At 37.6% G+C, this 23251-nt stretch overlaps 1 protein-coding gene across 1 annotated transcript in view; it reads right to left on the bottom strand.

The window, feature by feature from the left end:
* PTPRD (protein tyrosine phosphatase receptor type D) overlaps positions 1-23251 on the bottom strand; it is a 270043-nt gene that overhangs the window by 234063 nt on the left and 12729 nt on the right.

The following is a 23251-nucleotide window of genomic DNA, read 5'->3' as shown; positions in this document are numbered from 1 at the left end:
CATCATTATAGAGTTCCCTAACAAGTCTTTTGGTATTTATATCAATATCTCTGTTCTTCCAGATCTTATTCATGTTAACCACTGCAGTGCAGTCTAAGGTTATCCTGTGTTTGATTTCAGGAGTAGAATCCTGAACAATTTTTCATCCAAGAAAAGTAAATTTTGTAACTAATTCTATTTCCTCCTTATAGATTTTAAACATCATGTGTCCATCTATAGCTGTTGTTATTATCTTGGTTCTTCTGATGTTAAGACTCAATCCTACTTTTTCATTTTCATCCTTGATTTTCCAGATTATTCTTCCTTATTTTCAGTTAATAGTATTGTATCATCCGTGTACCGCAAATTATTTATGGTTCTTTCCCCAATTTTCACTCCAGCATCAGATCAGTTCAGATCTAATTTTCTAATGATCAATTCAGCATGCAGATTGAACAAAAATAGTGATTAAAATGGTAATAAAATTAAATCCCTTACTGATTCTGAACTAATCTGTGTCGCCATAAAGTCCTCTCGCTTTTGCTTTCTGATCAGTATATACTGATCTGAAAAGTCTGATAAGGTGGGGACACCAAGATCAAGCAGAGCTGCCCATGGCTTATTGTGTTCTACACAGTCAAAAGCTTTTCTGTAATCGATAAAACACATATATAGTCCCTTTTTGATATTCTCATGCCTTTTCCATAATCGATCTAATATTGGCAATAAGATCTCGAATAACACGCCCCTTTATAAAACCAACTTGTACATCAGATAACTCTTGATCAATGACATTCTGTGCCCTCTGTTTAATGACCTTTTGCAGAATCTTGCTTGCATGAAAAATGCAATTGTGTGATAGTTGGAGCAGTCTCTGACATTGTCTTTCTTTACTAGTGGGAATCCTCATATTATCATGATAAAAAAACATGCATTGGGGTGAAAATTTAAAAACACCTATTAGAAAGCAAACTTCACTGGACTTAGACATGGATTGTAAGTAGAGACGGTATTGATTGAACTGCCCATAAGAATCCCATTTGAAAATTGATGCAAAAATTTTACATATAAAGTATACCATGACCCCAGGGCACTCATAGGATATGGAGATGTATTCGTATAGAATCTTATCAAAGCAATAGCATGAGTGGGTTGAATCAATAATTGCACAATAGCTATTGGAGATTCTTAGTCATCCAAGACATGGTTCTCCAAAAGGTGCTTTTTCAAGAGACAACTGGGCTTTCTGGTTTTTCTTTGAAGAAGTTTCCCTTCTTATCCAAGAAGCTTCTTCAGCTGTGACTGGATGGTTGGGAATGGAAGGATTACTTCTTGCAGAGAGCTAGTCATTTGCATTCTTTTAGCACTGGAGGTTTATCTATGTCCTGGAGGTTAATCTATGTCCTCAAATTCACCTGAGTAATGCAAATGGGTATGGAGTCCCCTTGGAACTGTTGGAAGGACTGTGCTGTGCAATAGACTGGAAATAGATGGTGTGGTATTCCTCCCCCTCTGTTGAGAGAGGGCTGTTCAATTTTGACATACCATATTTTTCAGAGTATAAGACACACCTTCCCCCCCAAATGAGGATGAAAATCTGGGTGCATCTTATACTCCAAAGATAGGCCTGCTCACCCGCTGGCCCCCACCTGCAAGAGGCCCAGGAAAGAATGGAGGTCAGGACTCGGTTAGTGAAGTGGGTGTTGTGCAGGAGGTGTAAGGCAAGGTGGCCAGCAGCTCTTCCTAATCCTTCTCCAGATGACCCAAGCAGAGGGCAGTCGGCTCCTGAGAAAAGCCTTTGTAGAGAGAAGATCAGTCTTCTTCCCTTCCTCCAACCCCCCAATCTGCTCGCATATGTCATGCAGTGCTTATTGTTATTGCTGCTAATGCACCCAGCTACCATATTTCTTTGCTGCAGCCAGCACCTGTCTTTCCCTCCTTGCTGAAGAGAAGAAACAAGCTGAGTGCTGCTCCTTGGGAGAAACGGCTCTGCATCAGCGCCGGTCACAGGGAAAAAAATAAAGTGCAGAGAGAGATGTTTAGTCCTGCCCTGCCATAGGAGGGGTAGAGAAAAGCAGATTTGAGATCAAGAAATTTAGAAGATCAAGCCCATCTGCAGTTTCAGAAAGCCCACAGCACAGTGTAGCAGCCGCCTTCATGCCATCTGCCTTCCCCACAGGCTTTGCAATCACAGCACTTCCTCCTCCTCCACGAGTGGAAATCACCCTGCATCAACAACCTGCCTTTTCTTGAGGCTGAGCCTTCCGGGTCCAAATAGCCGAGGACATTTGCCATGTGACAGGTGGCAGTTTTCTAGTTCAGGACGGGCCTGTTTTTTACCTCCCAAACCCGCACACATCACTTTTCCCCCCCACCCCCCAGGAGCACTTTGCAGGCCTGCCAAACTTTCTGCATGCCCCCGTTTTCACAAAAAAATGGGGCGTGCAGAGGGCTTGGGAGGCCTGCAGAATGCTCCAGGGAGGTGGGGAGGGAAAAACTTTTTTTTTAATTTACCTCTTCAAAATCTTGGTGCGTCTTATATTCCAGTGCATCTTATAGTTCAAAAAATATGGCAGATGGCCTCTTTGGCCCCTCTTTCAAACCAGCAGTCCTCTATGTCCAAAATAGTCTTCAAAATAGTGACCTGTGTCTTTTAAATGCAGATGGACTGCTGAGTCTAATCCTGATGGGTTTGTTCTCCTATGTTGCACCATGCATTTATGAAGTGATTGTTTTGTTTCCCAAATGTATAGATCTGCACATGGCTCACTGCATATACCACACTGTTGACTCAAAATATATATTTTTATTAAACTAAAAAAAATTACCACGGAATATAGGCAATTTTAGGCATTTGTAAGTTGCTGGTGTCTAGATTTCTTAATGTAATTAATAAGGAAATAAATACTTTCAGTAAACATTGCCCCGTCTAGCAAAAAGCATATCTTTGATGATCCCTTTAATTCATCTCAAAATCAGTTCCATTAATTTCTACTGCTTTGAGATGGTTTCTCATCTAACACAAACTGCTTCAGATTCATAGATGCCAACAAGCAAAAACAATTTGCTGCCACTGAAAACTTGACCACTTATTTTTAGATTTTATTTTTATGTATTGTTATTGTGATTTTATTCTTTCAGAAGAACATATACAATACAACAATCAGGGATTACTTGTATAGGTACCAACAATATCAGAAGTTGCATGGATAATATGTCATGCAACAGTCTGGAAAATTATCCTTGGTGGCCTAAATTGATTGAATAGGTGTAACCTGATAGCATTTCCTTTCTTCCCCACCAAAGTATTTAAGACACCAAGTATATATACCACAACTAGGTTTCATTAAGCCTGCCGGCTATTATCATAAAGAATGTTTAGAAGGACATTTGCCTTCCCCCCCTAGGAAGTCTAATGAATGGTTTGGCTGGCAAATCAGTCAGTCAAACAGTGTGGCATGAAAATGGTAGGCTTACTAAATGGATGTCTCTCTTTAAAATACCTGCACTTAGCCTCCTATCAGACAAAAACCAAAACCATACACTTCATAAAAAATGGCATGCTTCACTTATGCCGTGCTGTTAAATATAGGAATTCTTAAGTAGCATTTGTCATCAAAAGTTGTTCTCAGAAACAATTTTATGAAATTAAATGGACTATTTACTGCACCACACATTTCTTTTAAAAAGTGCATTGAAGCTCTGCAGATTTCTGTTTCAGGAGCGCCTTCCATTCAATCACAGTCATGCTTTTAAAAATATATTTAGTGCAGATTTAACACCTGTGGATACAACTTGTGGTTCTATGAATAACTAGATATGATAACTGGATAGAATTATGGAATGTACCCATAGCCCTTTTAATCCTGATAATGAACAGATGTGGTGTTTATAGACATACTAAATTTAATTAAGTGTATCCGATCATATGGTGTCAATGAAATAAAAACAATGTATTACTACATTGTAATTTTTGCAGGGCCATTCAGGACAATTTTATTTTATCCCTGTTAGGCAAACAAATAGGAAGATCAGACTAGTTATCTTTGAAATTTATTTTAGAAAACTTGAACCCATCCAACTCTCTTCAATGCTGGGTTTTGTGGTGCCACAATAAAAATAAGGTACAGGAAAAATTATATTGACTTTTTTCCTATTTTTTTTTCCTAATTTTCTCAAGATACAGTTTTATAGACTATTATTATAGTTAAAATACTATATTTTTGATTTTTAGATTCGGTAATTGTTTTAATTTAATTATGATTTGTTTTACATATTAAGACTAAAATATGTTCAGTGTTAATAGTATACAAACTACTCTGATCTTAGAGATACACTTTTCGCGAGGACATTTTTGGACCATTGTTGTAGCATGGTACTTTCTATTTGTCTTCCAGTTTATTTTGTGTTATCACTGACCAAATAAAGAGTATTTTGTCTAATCAAATTCTCTTTCATTTTCCATTACTCTCTGTATTTGTGAAATCAAAATGCAATTGTGTCCCATGTATGGAACATTTAAAATATCTAAACTCTTTGCCACTTAAAAAAAAGTCTTATATGATATCGTGTAAGATCAGAACTATGTTAATCAGTAATAGTGGGAAGAACTCACATGGCAATATCAATTCCAATTAGTTTTATTATACAGAAGCATATATAGAAATAAATAGAATTATTTATTTAAAGAAATATCTGTGGTTCTATTTTAAAAGCTACAACACTGCCATGTAACTCCTTGGGGAATTTTACTTTTGCAAAGTGGCTTCCAGAGAGCACAAGAAATACCATTCATATGGTATTTGTTTCTCTACAGCATTATGTATCTAATTTAGGTTGAGAGCTGCTCCTTCTCTGCATGCAAGTGGATTGGTTTGTTTTTTAATAGGCAGTTAATATAAGGTGGTATTAATAATAAAACATGAAACTATTCCTATTTGCATTATTTGTCTTTTGTATAATGCTATAGTACAGTGATGGGTAACCTTTCTCTAAAGGCGTGCCAAAATTGTGCATGCCCAGACCCACAATGGCCCCATCCAGCTGCACATGGAAGTTTTCACACACCCTCCCCCCAGGCTCTAGAGGCTTTGCTGAAGTCTGGGGAGGGCAAAGATGGCTTCCCCGGGCCCTCAGGAGGCCCTCCGGAAGGCAAAAATTGATCATTTCTGAACTTCCGGTTGGCCCATTGGGCCCGTTTTTTGTCCTCCGCAGGCTTCAGGAAAGCCTAGGAATCCAGGGGAGGGTGATAAATGGGCCCAATGGGCCAACTGGAAGTTCTGCCTTCCAGAGAGCCTCCAGGAGGGGGGGGGCTGGGTGAGGCAGTTTTCACCCTCCCCAGGCTTCAGGAAAGCCTCTGGAGCCTGGGGAAGGTGAAAAGCGGCCTCTTCAGGCCCTCTGGAAGTCTAAAAATCAGATGGCTGGTAGGTGCATGCATGTCAGAGCTGAGGGCTGCTGTGCTGGCAAATATGGCTCTGCATACCACATGTGGCATGCATGCCATAGGTTCACCATCATGGCTATAGCATCATTTGTGTTGCACTTTGCTTCTATATTGGATTATTTATTAGTTTTGAAGCTGTCTATCTTTCATAATAGACTGAACTTGTTCTGTTTTTTGTCTTATGGTTCACCACCTATAGAAGTAAGATTTGGTTTTCCTTCAAAACAATCAGTTGCCTGACTCTTGCAAAAATGGTGCTGTCGCCTAACAAAACCATTTCATTCTTGATAACAACCCTGCTGAAGTTTAGAAATCATATTAATAATAAAAATTTAAAAAACAGGCATATTGGAAGGAGTATGAGATTAAGGAATTATTTTTCAGGAAAACAAAAAAAATGAACATATCTCTACTCTGAAAGAATGCTACTATTAAGTTTATGAAAAGTATTTAATTTCCCAATACTGTGCTTACTACTATAATAATTAATGTATGGGGATATTTATTAATTCAAAAGGATTCATTGGGAAAAAAATATAGTAACTAAAGGACTGAAAAATATATTTGCCAATAAATATTATTATACAATAATTTCTATGCAGTGGTAACATTTTAACAATTGTATGCTGCAAATATACTTATGCATTATAGTTGTTTCAGCTTATATTAAAATCATGTTTTTATTCATTCATTATCTAATTTTGTGATTTCCTTTCCCAACCATATCTCTTTCATCATAAATTAAATCAATTTTCTTGTTTAATAATTGGAACAAAGTTCCAGAGAATCAGACAGTGTGTTTGTATAATATGCTTTGACTCTTAAGCTATAATCCACAGTCCATTAATGGCTTCCGATGCCTGAAGCAAATCTGAAAATAGAGGAAAACGCTGAAGGCAACTTTGAGAGAAACAACCTGAAAATAATGAAATAAAATCAACCAATTGTACAATGTAATATTATTTTTATATTAAAAGAGAAGGAAAAGTGGTTCTGTTAGAGTGATTGATGAACGCCTGAATGCAATTGTAGTTACTCTTCCCTTTATTCTTCACTTTCAGTATAATTGTCTAGGCTACAGCTGAAATATATATATATTTGTGCAAAAATCCATGTGACTGACATATATATTATAGGTTAAATCTCTGACAACATCACACTGGGCTGAATGGATAAAAAGACCAAAGATCTGACTCAATAGAAAACAGCTTCTTATGTTCTTCAACAATAAAGGTAACAGTTTCCTCTCTCCAGTCATGTCCAAATATAGGGGGCAGTGCTCTTCTCTGTTTCTTAGCTGAGGAAGTCAGTGTTGTCCAAAGATCATGTGGCCAGCATGACTATATGCCAAGGTGCATGGACTGCTGTTACCGTTCCACTGAAGTGGTACCTATTTATCTAGCAATAGCAATAGCAATAGCAGTAGACTTATATACCGCTTCATAGGCCTTTCAGGCCTCTCTAAGCGGTTTACAGAGAGTCAGCATATTGCCCCCAACAATCTGGGTCCTCATTTTACCCACCTCGGAAGGATGGAAGGCTGAGTCAACCCTGAGCCGGTGAGATTTGAACCGCTGACCTGCTGATCTAGCAGTAGCCTGCAGTGCTGCATTTAACCACTGCGCCACCTTGGCTCTTGTCTACTCACATCTGCATGCTTTTGAACTGCTAGGTAGGCAGGAGTGGCCAATGGTACTTTAATTCACAATCATTTGCATTTTACAAACACAAAAATTAGACAGGCTAGTAATGCTTTCTAATGAATACACTGAATACTCATTTATTATAGAAAAGAACTGCTGATAAAATTGCTTCAGCAAAGTGAGGATTCTATGGGCTGGCTTCCAGGGACGTGCAGTCACTGGAGGCAGGGGAGGCGGGGCCTCACCAGTCTCATGAGGAAAAGGAAAGGATTTTTAAAATAATTAAAAAGGCCAAGGTAGTTGCTGCCAGACTCCAAGTCACAGTGACTCTGAGTCTGCTTAGTGTTAACTGTAGGGGGAGGTGAGAGAACTATGGGCCTTCTTTGCATAAGGAATTTTTTGCCTTTTAAGAGTTAAGCAAGGGTTAAAAAGCGAAAAATTCTGTATGCAAAGGAAGCACGTGATTCTCCCACCTCCTGATCTGGGAGAAGCAAATCACGCCTTGCGCTGCTTGGGTGGGGAGGGCAGAGACTCCATTTCCTAGACTGCAGAGGGAAAGTGCACTAAAGCCTTCCTCGCTGCAGGTTGAACTTCTCGGTTGCAGTTGAGAGAGAGAAAGAAAACCGTGAAGGGAGAAGAAAGAGAAAGAAGGAAAGAAGGAGGTGGGGGAAGAAGGGAGGAAGGAGGAAGGAGGAGGAGGAGAAGCATCTCTGGGCAGGTGAATTATGCATGCACTAAGTGAGCAACTATAGTTACTCTTCCCTTTATTCTTCACTTTCAGTATAATTGTCTAGGCTACAGCTGAAATATATATATTTGTGCAAAAACCCATGTAACTGACATATATATTATAGGTTAAATCTCTGACAACATCACACTGGGCTGAATGGATAAAAAGACCAAAGATCTGACTCAATAGAAAACAGCTTCTTATGTTCTTCAACAATAAAGGTAACAGTTTCCTCTCTCCAGTCATGTCCAAATATAGGGGGGCAGTGCTCTTCTCTGTTTCTTAGCTGAGGAAGTCAGTGTTGTCCAAAGATCATGTGGCCAGCATGACTATATGCCAAGGTGCATGGACTGCTGTTACCGTTCCACTGAAGTGGTACCTATTTATCTACTCACATCTGCATGCTTTCAAACTGCTAGGTAGGCAGGAGTGAAGAATGGCTGTGGAAGGTAAGGGCTGTGGTTCTCCTGCCTTTTCCTTTTGCAAAGCCAGAGGTGCCCCCTGGTGCCCTCCCCGCCTTCCTCGTCCTTTGCTCTCACCTGAAGGGAGCAATCGCAACCGAGTCGGGGTGTGTGTGTGTTAGCAAGCAGATCAAAGGCTTCGGCTCCTTGGCCAAATGAGGGGTAGGACTGGGGGTGGGTGGGGGATGCCGGCCACAAACAGAGGCTTGGAGGGGGCGCGGAGAGGTGAGCTGGCGAGGAACCTGCTGAGCTAGGGACAGCGGCCACGGCTTCCCTCTTTGCTAGGCTCCTACATAGCTCCATTGCAGTGCTGGCTGGTTTGCCCCTCCGCCCTCTCCCTCGACCTCACTTTAAAAGGAGCTTGCGGTTTCGTTCAACGGAGATCCATCCAAATCCTGAACACATAACCCCCCCCTTCGCCTTCCCTTCCGAGGGACAACAGAAATGTGGGCACCTAGAGTTATGATTGGGCTCCCTCCACTGGCATGTGGCTGATTGACAGGGAGGCCGTTCCCTGGATCAGAGTTACTGAGGAGGGAATTGGCGGCAGCAGCAGCGGCAGAAGCCAACTCTCCGTGGGACGTGCAGAGCATGCTTCCGTCGTGGTATGTCGGCTAAGCCCCCATGGCTGGCTGGGCTCCCCGCAGTTGGCTCTGCTTCCAAGATGCAGGTGTGTGGGAGGCGCTCGTCACGCAAGCAAGTGGAAATCCACACCGGGGGTGCACATGTTGTCTGAATCCAGCCTCTGAGTTCAGAGCATTGGGGCTCGAGGTTTTTTTCACCTCACCGGCCATGAAGCTCACCGCACGTCACTGCTGGCTTCATGGTATCGTGGTTAAGGCACCAAGCTAGATACCAGGAGGGTTCCTCTTCCTATCCGACCATAAGCATGAAAGCCAGCTGGATGACTTTAGACCAGTCACCCTCTGTGAAGCTCAACCCACTTCACATGATTTTTTTTAAAATGGGAAAATTGGAGGAGGAAAAAGTATTATATATGTTCACCACACTGAATTATTTCTAAAAATAATAAAAGCTGGCATAAAAATATCTGAGTTTATTTCTCTATGTAAATTTATGTAAACTATTTCTCTATACTTTACATAAATTTAAGATACCAACTGGAGTCCACACATCTACAGATTTGCAGAGCCATTTAGTGCACAATAATGGATCACATGTCTTTGATCCAAGATTGTATGCTAACCAGTGGTGAGATTCCAATTCTTTTTACTACCAGATCTCTAGGTGTGTCTTGGTGGGTGTGTCTTGGTGGGCATGTCTTGGTGGGCATGGCAGGGAAGGATACTGTAAAATCTGAATTTTCTCCCAATTAGCTAGGACTCAGGAGGCAGAGAATAGATGGGTGAGGGGCCAGTCAGAGGTGGTATTTACCAGTTCTCTGACCTACTCAAAATTTTTGCTACCGGTTCTTCAGAACTGGTCAGAACCTGCTGAATACCGCCTCTGATGCTAACCCAACTTTAAACAGTGCTGAAAATTTGTTGGATATAATGTTAGTTAATACTGTGTTATGGAATGCTTGTATTGAAACTGCTGATGTTGAACACAACATATCTGGTATTTAGAATAGACATTGTATTCAGTCGTGCCAATAACAGTGTTATCTCCCTCAGTGGGGAGGAAAAAAACCATGTAGTGAAGCCAAGTAGAAATCATTTCTGCTGATTTTGATCTCTATGCCAACAGGAAAACTGCTAGGCAATACACAAATCTTTCTATTCTCATCCTTGGTACTGATTAATCTTTTATTTCCACTTCCTATTACTAAAAATGTATGAAGCATATGAGGTAAGAAACTGTGACAGCCTCTATGGCCAAACAAAGGTGATACCATATTAAGAAATGCATCAATAAATAATTGTTGGGTGTATATCTATATAAAAAATTCAGTGCACAGAATTTAATCTCAATTATATAGAGGTAGGATAAATGATTTCTCCTAACAGCAACCTGAAACATGTGGCTGCCGTTTCGATCAGAATAGTAGGGCACAATGTTTAATACTTTCATACCAAACAGGTTTTCTCACAAACTAAATGTAGAATGAGGATATAACAGAATCCCTAATATGAACATCTCCATACTTATCAATAGGTTTCTATATGGAAACATGTTGGAAAACTAAGTAATTATAGAGAAGGTGTTTTCTATTTGATTTACAATAATAAATCCTTCGTTTTCTCAGAGGTTTGGCACAGAAAATAGTGAAAATAGAAATTGTTCTAAAGAACAGAAATCCAATACTGCTTCTGATTTAAAAGGTTTAAATAATCATAAATCCATAGAGGTGAAGAATACTTGATTAATTGCAAAAATCACTTCTATAGCAACATGTAAAATTTAGAAATAAATTTAGGAGAAATGATTAATGCAAAATTTGATTGGTTATATATTATTTATTATATGCATGCTATACATTTACATTAGATATTTCCCCTCAATGAAATGTAGCACTGAACAATAATTATGACAGTATTAGGGAAATAATGATAATTATCATACTAATACTTCTTAATGTAGACATTGTAGGAAGTACTCTCTTACTCCGGTAGCCAAAAATCATAAAATCTAATTCAACCAATTCATTTTATTTAAAGCATAAACTCAAATTTAGAGATCGAAAAGATTGCTATCATTTTCCTCCTATAATAAAACCTGAAAAATGCATTTTGGACACACAGATATATGAATATGATTTAAGCTCTTCCATGAGAAATCCAATTCTTAGAAATAAGAAAAAAACAATAGTGATGCTAAGATGCTAACCAAATCTTGCCACAAACTCAAATGTCTACTTTTAACCACACCTATACAACAGCAGCATCACCATCACAAACAGCACCATCACAAACTCCAAGTATACAAAGACAGATTAAAGACAACCTTGTATGGTCTTTTGGCATCCCAAGATACTGTCTGGCAAACTTCAAAATGGTTATTTTGGTGGGGAAAAAACAAGACTTTAACAGCACTGAGCAAGAGAATGCAGAACATCAGAAGGCTTCAGGCAATCTGAGAATGATTTAATGGATTACAATTGTTAATGGTATTTTATGACATGTAACCTGGCTCTACATACCCAACTTCTCTTCCTTTCTCCACTCCCATTTCATTCAATTTAAGTACTGTATCACTCTAGCCACTGTGTGTACCTGATGAAGTGAGCTGCAGCTCAAAAAATGTATGTCTTTTAGTAAACATTGTTAGTTGGAAAAGCTGCTACTAAACTCTACATCCCCACCCCAGATAACACAGTTCTCCTTCAGTCATAGAAAGGAAAGTGATTGGGATTTGCTTTTCCCACAAAGGGTAGATGGGAAAATCAATCTATCAGGAGTTATATTAAACCTGTTTCATACAATCCACAAAGCCATTAGCATGATTAAAGTGGTAGAGAGTCTGAATCCAGAAAGGAATTTAGTTTACTCTGGGATTCAAGCAGGTTTAGGCTCTGGTGTAGAAAATCCTAGTGACAGATACACACTAATAAGGATCTATACTTAATCAACTACTCTCAATATTCCCTCTGCCACTTCAAGACTGACCTCTGATTCCTAGACAAGGAATCAACATCATTATCAGGGTGCAACAGCTAGGAAGTGTTCAGCCTTTCCCAACAATTCTCAGCTCTACCCTTGTTCAGGAAAGAAAGACCTTTCTCGTGGGATGAAAGAAAAGGAAACAACTGGAAGATTTTAAAAGAAGATCACCTGGAAAATAACAAGACGGAAGGAAGATAGGAAGATAGACAGAATATAAAAATGAAAGATATAAACAAGGAGGAATTAGAATTATCCACACTGCTGAGGTGTGCTAGATTCTGGCAAAGGCAGACAATTAATCAGTCCCCTGGTGGGTAGAACTATGGTAAGAACATAGCTGAAATTTTTAGAGGTCAGGGTGAAGGAAGGTCCAACTCAAAGTGAAGAAAATCTTCAAGGACCAAAGAATTGGACTACCTTTATGTAAGAAGGAGACATAGATCCCAGATGAAGGGATTCAACTCCCTGGAGTCTCTGGTAAGAATCAAGCTAAGCCTATCTGGACTGAGAGGGATAGAAGGTGTCAAATAAGGACTAATAAATCTCAAGAGAGTCAACCAGACTATGACAGAATAGTCCTAAAGTAATCTATGGGAGTCAATCTTAATTATAAACAGCTATCTAGCGAAGTGAACTTGAAAAAAATCCCTTTCTGATCTTGTAGGGCAGAATATTGATTTTTTTCAGGTGTGGTTTAATGTGTTGTATGAAAATGTCATTACCAATGCTGTGAGTAATCTCTGTATTTGTCTTATGAATCTTAAGAAACTCTTGTTTTTTTTTTCCACGAAAGAGTTTACTAACTCCTGGATCCATGTGCCATGGACTCCTTTAAGAGTCTGATGAAATGATGGACGTCTTTTCAGAAAAAATGCATTTAAATAAGTGCATAAATAGCAATAGCAATAGCAGTTAGACTTATATACCGCTTCATAGGGCTTTCAGCCCTCTCTAAGCGGTTTACAGAGTCAGCATATCTCCCCCACAGTCTGGGTCCTCATTTCACCCACCTCGGAAGGATGGAAGGCTGAGTCAACCTTGAGCCGGTGAGATTTGAACCGCTGAACTGCAGATAACAGCCAGCTGAAGTGGCCTGCAGTACTGCACCCTAACCACTGCGCCACCTCGGCTCTTAAAATAAAACACATTAATATAGCTAACAAAGAAAACCAGTTATTATGGCAATACCAGTATTACCAAATACTAAAATTACCAAATATTAAAAAGTAACAAAAGGAATAATAAAGCACATATTAGAAAAACTGGAATGAAGACACATAATATTATGGGAATATGGCAGCAGTGTGTGTCTGTGTTTGTTGATGGAGCTCCAAAAGTGTTTTTCAGAAAGGGGTTTTTGGATACTGTGATTGGCTTGGACCAACAATTCCTACTCACAGTTATTCATGCCCTAGTCACCTCCCTTCTTAACAAGTGCAATGTGCTGTACATGTGACAGTCCTTGAAAATTATCACAAAGTTTCAATTGGTTCAAAATTTGGTGCCCTGCATGGTTTTGTTCAGGCTTAGGTATGCACATGTGCCATTTTTTCTGTGGGAGCTGCATTGGCTACCAAGTTGTTTCCAGGTTTAATTAAGGATGTGGTTGTCATCTTTAAAGTCCTATATAGCTTGGGACTTGGTTATTTCAAGGACCATCTTTTCCTGGTCACATCTACATGACCTACCATAGCAGGGACACAGGCAAAGTAACGGGATCCCTCTACTAAGGAAGTCCATCTACCAGGACAAAGGACCTTCTCCATACTAGCTCCCTTCCTGTGGAACTTTTCCCTATACAAATAAGATTAGTCCCCACTTTGGCACTCTTTCACAAGGCTTTGAAGACCTGGTTTTGAAAATAGGCCTGAGGACCCCAGAGTGGAATGGAATCCATCAAGTGCCTTAAAGGAATGTGCTCCAAGGACAGCTAAGGAAATTTCACATGTTTCTGACTTAATGTAATGTATTTAAATGAAATTAGAAAATAAACTACCAATCTTAGAAGTAAAACTTTGTAATTTAATAAAATATCTGCAGTGTTATTATACCAAGCAATTAAATGCAATTAAATACTGTTTCCACCCAAAAAAGACCTCCATGGATAATAAACCCAATTGAGCATTTGAACACATGCCCTCCCCTCAAAAAATTGCAACAGAGCAGCAGCCATGAGGTGACCATGGTCACCGCCTCCTGCACCTCAAAAATAATAAGACCTCCCCGAAAATAAGGCCAAGCGCTTATTCCAGGGGAGTAAAAAAAATAACACCCTGTCTTATTTTTGGGGAAACATGGTATACAATTCTGTTTTAATGGAAATATAGATATTCCACAACCTATTACCATAATTGAGCCCAAAAGTTATATTGCTGAGTGAGAAATTTGTTAAGTGAGTATTGTCCCATTTTATGACTATTCTCACCACATTTGTTAAGTGAATCACTACAATTATTAAATTAATAACATAGTTATTAAATTAATCTAGTTTTCCCATTGACTTTGTTTGTCAGAAGATTGCAGGAGATTGTATGATTCTGGGACACTGCAACTGTCATAAAGATGAGTAAGTTGTCAAGCATCTGAATGTAAATCATGGGGATGCTACTCATAAGTGTGAAAAATGGTCATGTCATTTTTTTTTCAGTGTCTCAGGCAACTGATTGATCCAATAAGGTTCTAGGAGGTTCCAGAAGCAATTGGGGTTATTCCTGAAGCTCTCTTGCATGTTCTGGCTGAAGCTTTAATCACTGCCTAGAATGAGTGCAACAAAATTATGCCTCTCTGGAATCTATGATTGGGAATCCTATAGAGCTCACTGGTTTTCTAAAATGCTCTGGGAGATGGAATGTCACAAGAAATGCCTATAGGAAGACAAAAACCAATCTCGAAGAAGCTTTATTGGAACTTGCCTGGTGGCAAAACAAAAAACAAAAAAAGTGGCAAAGCAAGCATTCTTCTATGCTAGACAGCTATCTAGTAGCCCTGTTATCGATGACCACATTCCTTCTTTGTATGCAGAGGTTGGGAGAGCCCATGCAGGTTCACTATGAAGACTATTCTATGCAGCTGTTGGGCAAAGACTCTCAGATATGCTCAAAGTTGACTTTAGTAGAACAGGTCCTATGGAAATGATGAAGGCACAATCTTGTCTAGATATTTGTAGTGAGTTTCATTCAGTTAGCCTTCAGGAAGTAGACAAGTTCTCTGAAAATGAAAGTTCTGGCTTCTGTTTTAAACTTATGCTCCTCTATTTGCTCAATGCCTCCTGTGAAGTGTCATGTAGTTGGGTTTAAGCGGTGCTGAATGCTTGTTTAAATAACGTGATGGCCTGTCCCCTTCTCAATAAACTATCATTGGATCAAAGAGTAATACATGGTTTTCATCCAGTGTTCAAACCTCCCTTTTTAGAAAAGCTATTAAGAAAGTGACAGATGCATAGCCTCAGGGGGTCTTGAAAAACTAGATTTCTCTTTCCAGTCAAATTCTGGATCAGTTACCACCCACCATTATGAAAGTACGATGGGCATATTTTTTCTAAATAAATAATGTTTCCTAATATTTTATTCCATCAATTATTTAACAGTTGGGAATGTTTTAAAACTGATATTTATAAAAGTTCAAATAAAAAACAGTTAAACAAATATAAACGGGACTGTAATCACAAAAAGGTATAGAATGAAAATATATATATATATATATATATATATATATATATATATATATATATATATATATATATATATATATATATATGTTATATTTATGCTGATAAATAAATAAAGGGAGACTAGTATAGATCTATTTCAAGCTATTTAGCTCTCATCAGCTAGCCATACCCATATATATTTATTTATTTATTTATTTATTTAAAGTCACAACCCCTGGTATGCCCAAATATGGGAGGAAGGTCACACTTCCATTCTCTGTCCTTCGGCTCGTCACAAGAGACCATCCAGACAGAAACCCAATATTTTTTACTGTTGCCTTTTTGTTACATTTGTGTTATATTTGTGCTGATAAATACCTTGTGGCTCAGTGGTTAACCTGTGCTGTGTTACATCTTAGGCAGATGTGTTAACCACTGAGCCACAAGGTCCTCCTCCTTATCAGCTAAAGCCAGGGAGGAAGGTATATATTTAGTGTCACAACCCCTGGTATGCCCCAATTATGGGAGGAAGCTAACAGCTTCCATTATCTGTCAATCGGCTCGTCACAAGAGTCCATCACGACAGAAACCCAATATTTTTACTGTTGCCTTTGTTATATTTGTGTTATATTTGTGCTGATAAATACCTTGTGGCTCAGTGGTTAACACATCTGTCTAAGATGTAACACAGCACAGGTTCGAATCCCAATAAGGGTATGGCTAGCTGATGAGAGCTAAATAGCTTGAAATAGATTGAAATAGAGATAATTGTGAATGAACCTGCTTGAGGTTGTTCTGTTACACTTCAGGAGGCATGGGGTGGGGGGGAATGAAATATATAGAATTTTTTAAAAATGATTTAATTTCCACAACCACTAGTATCTAGTTCATTTGAGATTTGGAAGAGTAAAATAATTTTATATCAATTTTCATTAATAAAAATTGGTTATTTTTATAAAGTACTGAAAGAAAAATCTGATTGTCTAGGTAGATAAGATAAGAAGCTATGGTCAGTTAGGCTAGAATGACACAAGTAATTTAGCATGCTAGATACTGTTACCCAGATACTGGCAAAATATTGTCAAAAACCAGAACCTTCAGAAGGTATCTATTCCACAAGCCAAAATTTAAATTACACTGTCAGAACAGATTAATGAAAAACCTGTCACTATTCTATTATAGGGACATCTCTATATCATCCATCAGTTTTTTTTTTGAAAGCACAGAATATTGTCAGAATCTCTCAGAGGCTTTAACCAATACAACAAATGCTTCACTCCAACATCTATACCCTGATAAATAATGCCAGCTTGTAAACTATGTAAATACTGGCTACTTTTTCTTAAATGAATAAATAATTCTTAATCACAAGTAATAGTTGTCTACTAAACCTAGCTTTGAAGAAATAATAAATGAATATTAAATGATACATTTTAAAATGTGTTTAGAGGCTGTCTTAGAGTAAATGAGCCACACAGCCTATCTAAATTTAAAAAAAGATTTTAAAAAGATTTTAAGGTGTGCTACTCAGAATTTTGAAAGCATATTGTACATGTTTTTTTTTGCATATGGCTAATCATAAAATAGCCATTAATTCTTTACCCTACATCTTACCATACATGCTTCCTAAGTAATCCTATTGCATTTTATTGCATGCAATTAACTATTATGTATTGCCTGACCCTGGAAAGAAAGATAAAACAGAAGGTGGATAAATTCAGTTACAATGGGGGTAAATATACCATTAGAAGACTTGAAATATCGGGTTAGGGACAGAATTTCATGGAGAAAATCTATCCATATTGTTGCTAAGAAATGATAACTTTATCATCAATCAATTCTCAATTCAATTAATCAATTATCCTAATATATCCAACTCTTCCTTAATGTAACGTAAGGAAAAGCATATTCTAACACACAACCATTTCTCTTCTTTCAGCAAACATTTATTGTTTGAACCAAAAGCAAACGGAAAGTATAAAAATCAGATAGACAAGGAAATTATTTTATATTCATTCTGTCCATTAAGCTGTTACTGGACATATGAAATTTTACCTTAAATTATCAGATGTAAAAGATTCAATTAATTTTTCTAGGTTAGTATAGGTTAAAATGGATTAAACTTTAAAATTCCTAGTTTGGAAAGATTTTTCCCCCTCCTAAAAGCCAAACAGGTTTTAAAAGAACACATTCTTCTCGTTCTTTGGATGTTGAACAGATTTTCTCGCATATCTGCTGAGCTGAGTCTGCCCACTGATTTCTTTTATTTTCCTTATTTTAATTGCATTTTTTAAAAGTATAAAGCAGTATTGGGAATATATATTTTAAGAATAATGCTGTGCTATCCCTTGCCATTATATTTATGAATGAGTTTCTGCATATATTTGTCTTTTTCAATTATTGCTTAATTAAAAGAAAAATGCATGCTCACTCAAGATACAGTACTTTAAAGGTTGCAGTTGTGGTTTAAAAGAATAATGAAAACTTTCAAAATAATTTATATTATCAGTACCTCATTTTAAAGGCCCAGCTAATTACATTAATATTTTCTTTTTATCTCTACGACATTTTATGTATAACATAAAATGTGATTACTATGAATTCTCCCTTATGGCACAGTATTACTTTCACCAATGAAATTAAGCCACCATCATCAAAAGTAAATTACTTATATGTGTTATAACAGTTCTTCAAATTTTTTATAGCAAAGAAAAGTAACCAGCCTAAGGAAATGAACATTTTCCCAAATCTAGAATTATTTCCACAATCTATCAGCAGCTGCTTTATTATTTTTACACATTTAGATTCCAAATCTACTGATCATTCATTTTCTTCATAAATATTATAACTAAAATTACATGGCCCCACTGAGCAGAGGTCAGTTGCTAATGTAACATATATTTTCAGTGTTTTTATTATTTCTTACTATTCAGAGAGATAATGGGTAGCATTTCAGAGTTGAATTCATTGAAAAAAGTAAAATAAAGGTATGAAATTAGAGTGCTATTTTATTTCCATTTCCAATACATATTGTCTGCAGTAAGATTAATACAGTAAAGGACTAGAATTAATAAATTAGGAGAAACAATATTGTTCCCCTACAGCTGCATGGTTGCAGAGTCCACTTTTTATGTACTGAACTTATGTAAAATCAATTTATTATGCCAGAAGGATCATTTTTTTCTAAATCAGCCAGCTTGTTGAGAGCCTCATGTGGAACATGTGGCCAGGGTTACTCAGATGGCTACTATGTCTAGGACCCTTCCCTGCTCTGCTCCTACCTTAACACTTTAACCACTGCTGTAAAGTATATGAACACTATGATAACCACAACTGATGTTTTCTCCCCATTTCAGTCTATTGCACAAATTTAATTTAAATAATTGATTTCACTCTCTCACTTTCCAGCCATATGTGCATACATGCATACATAAATGCACCCACTTCCTCTCATGCAAGCTTTTCATTGATCTTTTGTTTCTTCTAGTGGAAACCTGGGAATATGCACACGGGGTTCATAGGAAAGAAGTGGTAAATTAAAATTATTTGATTATCAAAACACCCGTATCATCCTACTAATAACTGTGAAATAAGTACATTTCTTCACTTCATGATCAGGAGAAGTAATTTGAAAGTGGAAAGGAGAATAACATAACCTTTTTTCACCTTGTTACATGATATAAGAAGCAGAAACCTGTGGCTTACAAAAAGCAATGAGTAGGTGAATTGGGGCAGAGGGAGAAAAAAAGAGACAGACAATTCAGGACTGCAAGAGTTTTCCTCAATATTACATTTGCTTCTTACATCTTGATCTCTGACGGGTTATACCACAATATTAATCAACAGATAATTGTTAACAGTAAAAAAATAAAAAATAAAGAAGGAAGGAAGAATCAAAACCAGATAATGTTTCTTCTGGTATTACTCCTCTCTACAGATTGATAGAGGGGCAAATTGTGGGAAATACAATGGGAGAAAAAGGTTGAAAAAGGTGGAAGCATGGAAACATGGGGGGGGGGGAGCCAGCAAAATGGAGGAAAGGGGATAGCAGACAGGATGGGATGAAAAAGAAAAAGGCAACAGGCCCAGAAGAACCATGTAAGAAATAAAAAGGACTTGTGACCAGGGTAGAAAGTAGTGATGATACTGAATTGGTGAGAGCTCAGTAACAGAAGTGAGGAAGGAAAGTCAGAGGAAGCAATCAAGAGAGAAAGTTGGCAGATTGTCAGTGTGCATGCTGATGTTGAGATCCCAGAAAAAATCCAGAAAAGAGCAACAAAGGTGATAAAGGGGTCTGGAGACTAATCGTAACACAATTATTTTATTTAGGGGCATCCTTAGAAAATTCTGCTCAAAGATAAGCATTTTGTTTTCTCATGTTTGTACTATTGGATATACCTTTTATCAACTTTATTTTATGGGAGTTATATTGATGAAAATAGAGGGCACAAAGTAATGCTTGGCTTATTCCTATGTACTTGGTCTTAAAGGAACACTCCTGAAACATAAAGGGAAGGAATTAGATGCATTCAAAACCATGTTACCTTTTACAGCAGGGGTGTCAAACGTGATTTCATTGCTGCATCAGGGTTGTGTTTGACTTCAGGGGGCTGCGGTGGGTGTGGACAGGATGGGTGTGGACACTTGACATCACTCGTGTAAGGGGTGCCTGTGGTGGTTCAAGAGTTCTGCCAGAGGAAAAGGGCTCCCAAGCCCTGTTTTTAGCTGTGACAGCCTCGTGTAACCCTCTGCCAGCAAAAACGGAACGGGGAGGGCTGCGTTTTCGCTGGCAGAGGCCCTGCAGGCTGGCCCTTCACTGTTTCCAGGGAGGCCCCATTGGCCAGATCTAAGCACCCCGGCAGGCCGCATCCGGGCCCTACGCCTTGAGTGTGACACCCCTTGAGTGTATTTTCAGCTAATGAAAACAAACAAAAATTTATTTACTGCATATAAAGGCAATTTGTGCTATTCACATTGTTCTGTTTCTTTTCTCTCCCACAATATTTTACTACTTTTATATACCATTAGTAAAACTGAGGTATCTCACTTATTCATAAAACAATGTGAATCAAAACGCAAATTTTCTCTACACATCTTAGAGAGAAAATTATGGGAAATACAATTTTGGGTAAAAGTTGAGATAGGTGGAAGCAATGGAAATATAGGGGAAGCCAGCCAAATAGGGTGGGGGTGGGTGGGGATAAAAAGCAACTAAATATCTTAAGATTGAATATTCAAAAAAAGGGGGGGGGGAAGGATTGATGATACTACTACTACAAAAAAAGTCCTGCTATGGGTCAGTGTTAATTAGCCACAATCTAGTTACTATTGTTTCTAGTTCACTGAAGCATAGCTGATCAGCAACAGTTTTCAAGAGAGTCCATGGGTTACTATAATCCTTCTGCTGCTGTTTTAGTGAATGCCAGGAACAGCATCTGGCTGTGAATTTATGTTTGTAGAAACACCATTTCACAGTGAGGAACTGCCCAAAACTGAAATGAGAGCTTACAATACTAGGTCTGCAAAACAAAAACAAAACAACTGTTTCCTACAGAAGAGGTCAGACTAATGAATTATTGATTTAATCAGTATGCCAATTAGGACAATAATCAAAAGCAAATTCGTAATGTATTAGGTATGTTCCAGTTTCATAGTTTTAGAATGTGGTCTAGAAGAGTACTGTTTTTATAAGTTGAGTGGTACAGAATAGTTATGAATATATATTTTGGATGAGAAACAATTCAAAAATTATTGGTTTAGTTATCAATGAGATACTAGGCAAAATTATTTTTTTAATTATTTTTTCTTCAAGTTAAGTAGATTCTGCCACTCTGCAGAATCTGTCTACTTCATTCTTAAATATTAGTGTGGTTTATAATCTGCAGTTAAACTAGTGTAATGAGTTTAATAATCACGATGATTACATCTGCTTTTAATAAACACTTTAAAAATGAAATACTTTCAATAATCGTAGCTGAATATAAATTAATCCCAATGAATCATTTCATCTAAGCAACAGTTATTCAATTTTCATATTTCAGTAGCTTTTAATTTTAACTTGACAAATGAAGTTAAATTATAATACAATTAATATCGGTAAATATATTTAACCTGACAAATGAAAATAAAATTCATATGACATCCTATAATACTGCTAGTTGGATACATTTCAATGTAAGTGAAATGCCATTTTAAACAGTCAAATTTTATTCTAATTGCTTTGTGTAGTTCAAAATGTCTGTTTTAATAACAAAAATACATAAATACATGAAATATTAAGTTACTTTCTCACATTCGTCAAAAACTAGTGATACCAAGAATGGTCCCTTTAGAGATTAACTGTGATCTCAAATTTACAACAGACTTATCAATTGACCAGTGACATGTATATTTCAAGTTCTAGCCATCCCAGGAAGGGAAATAATTGATTGAGAATAAGCATCATAAGTAATGGTACTCTTAGTTAAATTTTCTTCTCAAGATTTCACAAATTTCAAATAACACTGTCAACAATATTGCCCTTTCAAATCTTCCAATGGCTGATTTGAGTTTAAAATATTTAAGAAGTTTGTTGCCATCTTTAGAAAGCTGATGTTCCTTGGTGTTCTATAATCATCTAATGATTGGGGAGATGTTTCTTCTTCAGCAAATTAAGAGCTCTACTATATCTTTAAATATGAGTTAAAGCTAGTCTCCAGAATTCTGAATTTAAACTTCATTTATCTATACTTTTATTTATAAACACACACAGACACACAGACACAGACACACACACACACACACACCTAACAATAGATGGGTGGGTGGATGGATGGAGAGAGAGTGAGAGACAGAAAGAGAGAGACAGAGAGACAGACCATATAGATCACTCTATATGTCAGCTGTGAAATTCTGCCATTCCCACCAACTTTTACAAATTCTCACTTAATTTTGCCATTTCCAGTCTGGTAAATTCATGCCTCCTGTATTTTTCCATTTGAATGCCTTACCTCATCCAGATCGCATAGAAACATCTTTCATTTTTAAAACTATTTTGAGAATTGTCTCTAGTATTTGAGAACCATTCCTTGTTGACTCTTCACAGAGGTCGCCATTTTGATAATTTTTCCACTTGTTGCCTAAACTGAATCTTCCTCAGGAAATTCTTATGCCTCTGTAGCTTGTTTAGTGAATATCATAAATAAATGAATCCAACAGCTTCAATCAATACGTAATAGCTACATGATAAAACTGGTAGCAATGTGGAGTTGAACTCTGCTCCTAATAACTCTGCTCCTACAACTGACCCCATCCCATTGGGTTCACAACCCCTTGTGATCACAGAAAAGGAAGTGCAAGATCTATTTAACAGGCAGAAGTCAGGAATAGCACCAGGCCCAGACAAGATAACTCCTTCTTACTTAAAAGTCTGTGCTGACCAATTGGCCCACATCTTCACTTGAATCTTCAACAAATCACTAGAGATGTGCCATGTTCCTTCTTGTTTCAAACACTCCACTGTCATCCCAGTGGCGAAGAAGCCCTCCATCAAGGAACTGAATGACTACAGACCAGTTTCTCTAAAAGCAACTGGTTAGTAGTTATGAAAACCTTTGAAAGGCTAGTGATGTCCCACTTGAAAATCATCACGGATCTGCTGTTAGACCCCCTGCAATTTGCATACCATGCAAATAGATCAACAGATGATGTTGTTAATATGGCTCTGCGCTACATCCTACAACATCTTGAATCTCCAAAGACCTACGCAAGGGTCCACTTTGTAGACTTTAGTTCATCATTC

The sequence above is a fragment of the Thamnophis elegans genome, chromosome 3 (genome assembly GCF_009769535.1).
Source record: "Thamnophis elegans isolate rThaEle1 chromosome 3, rThaEle1.pri, whole genome shotgun sequence".
Classification (NCBI taxonomy): domain Eukaryota; kingdom Metazoa; phylum Chordata; class Lepidosauria; order Squamata; family Colubridae; genus Thamnophis; species Thamnophis elegans.
This window is presented reverse-complemented; position numbering and strand designations above follow the sequence as displayed.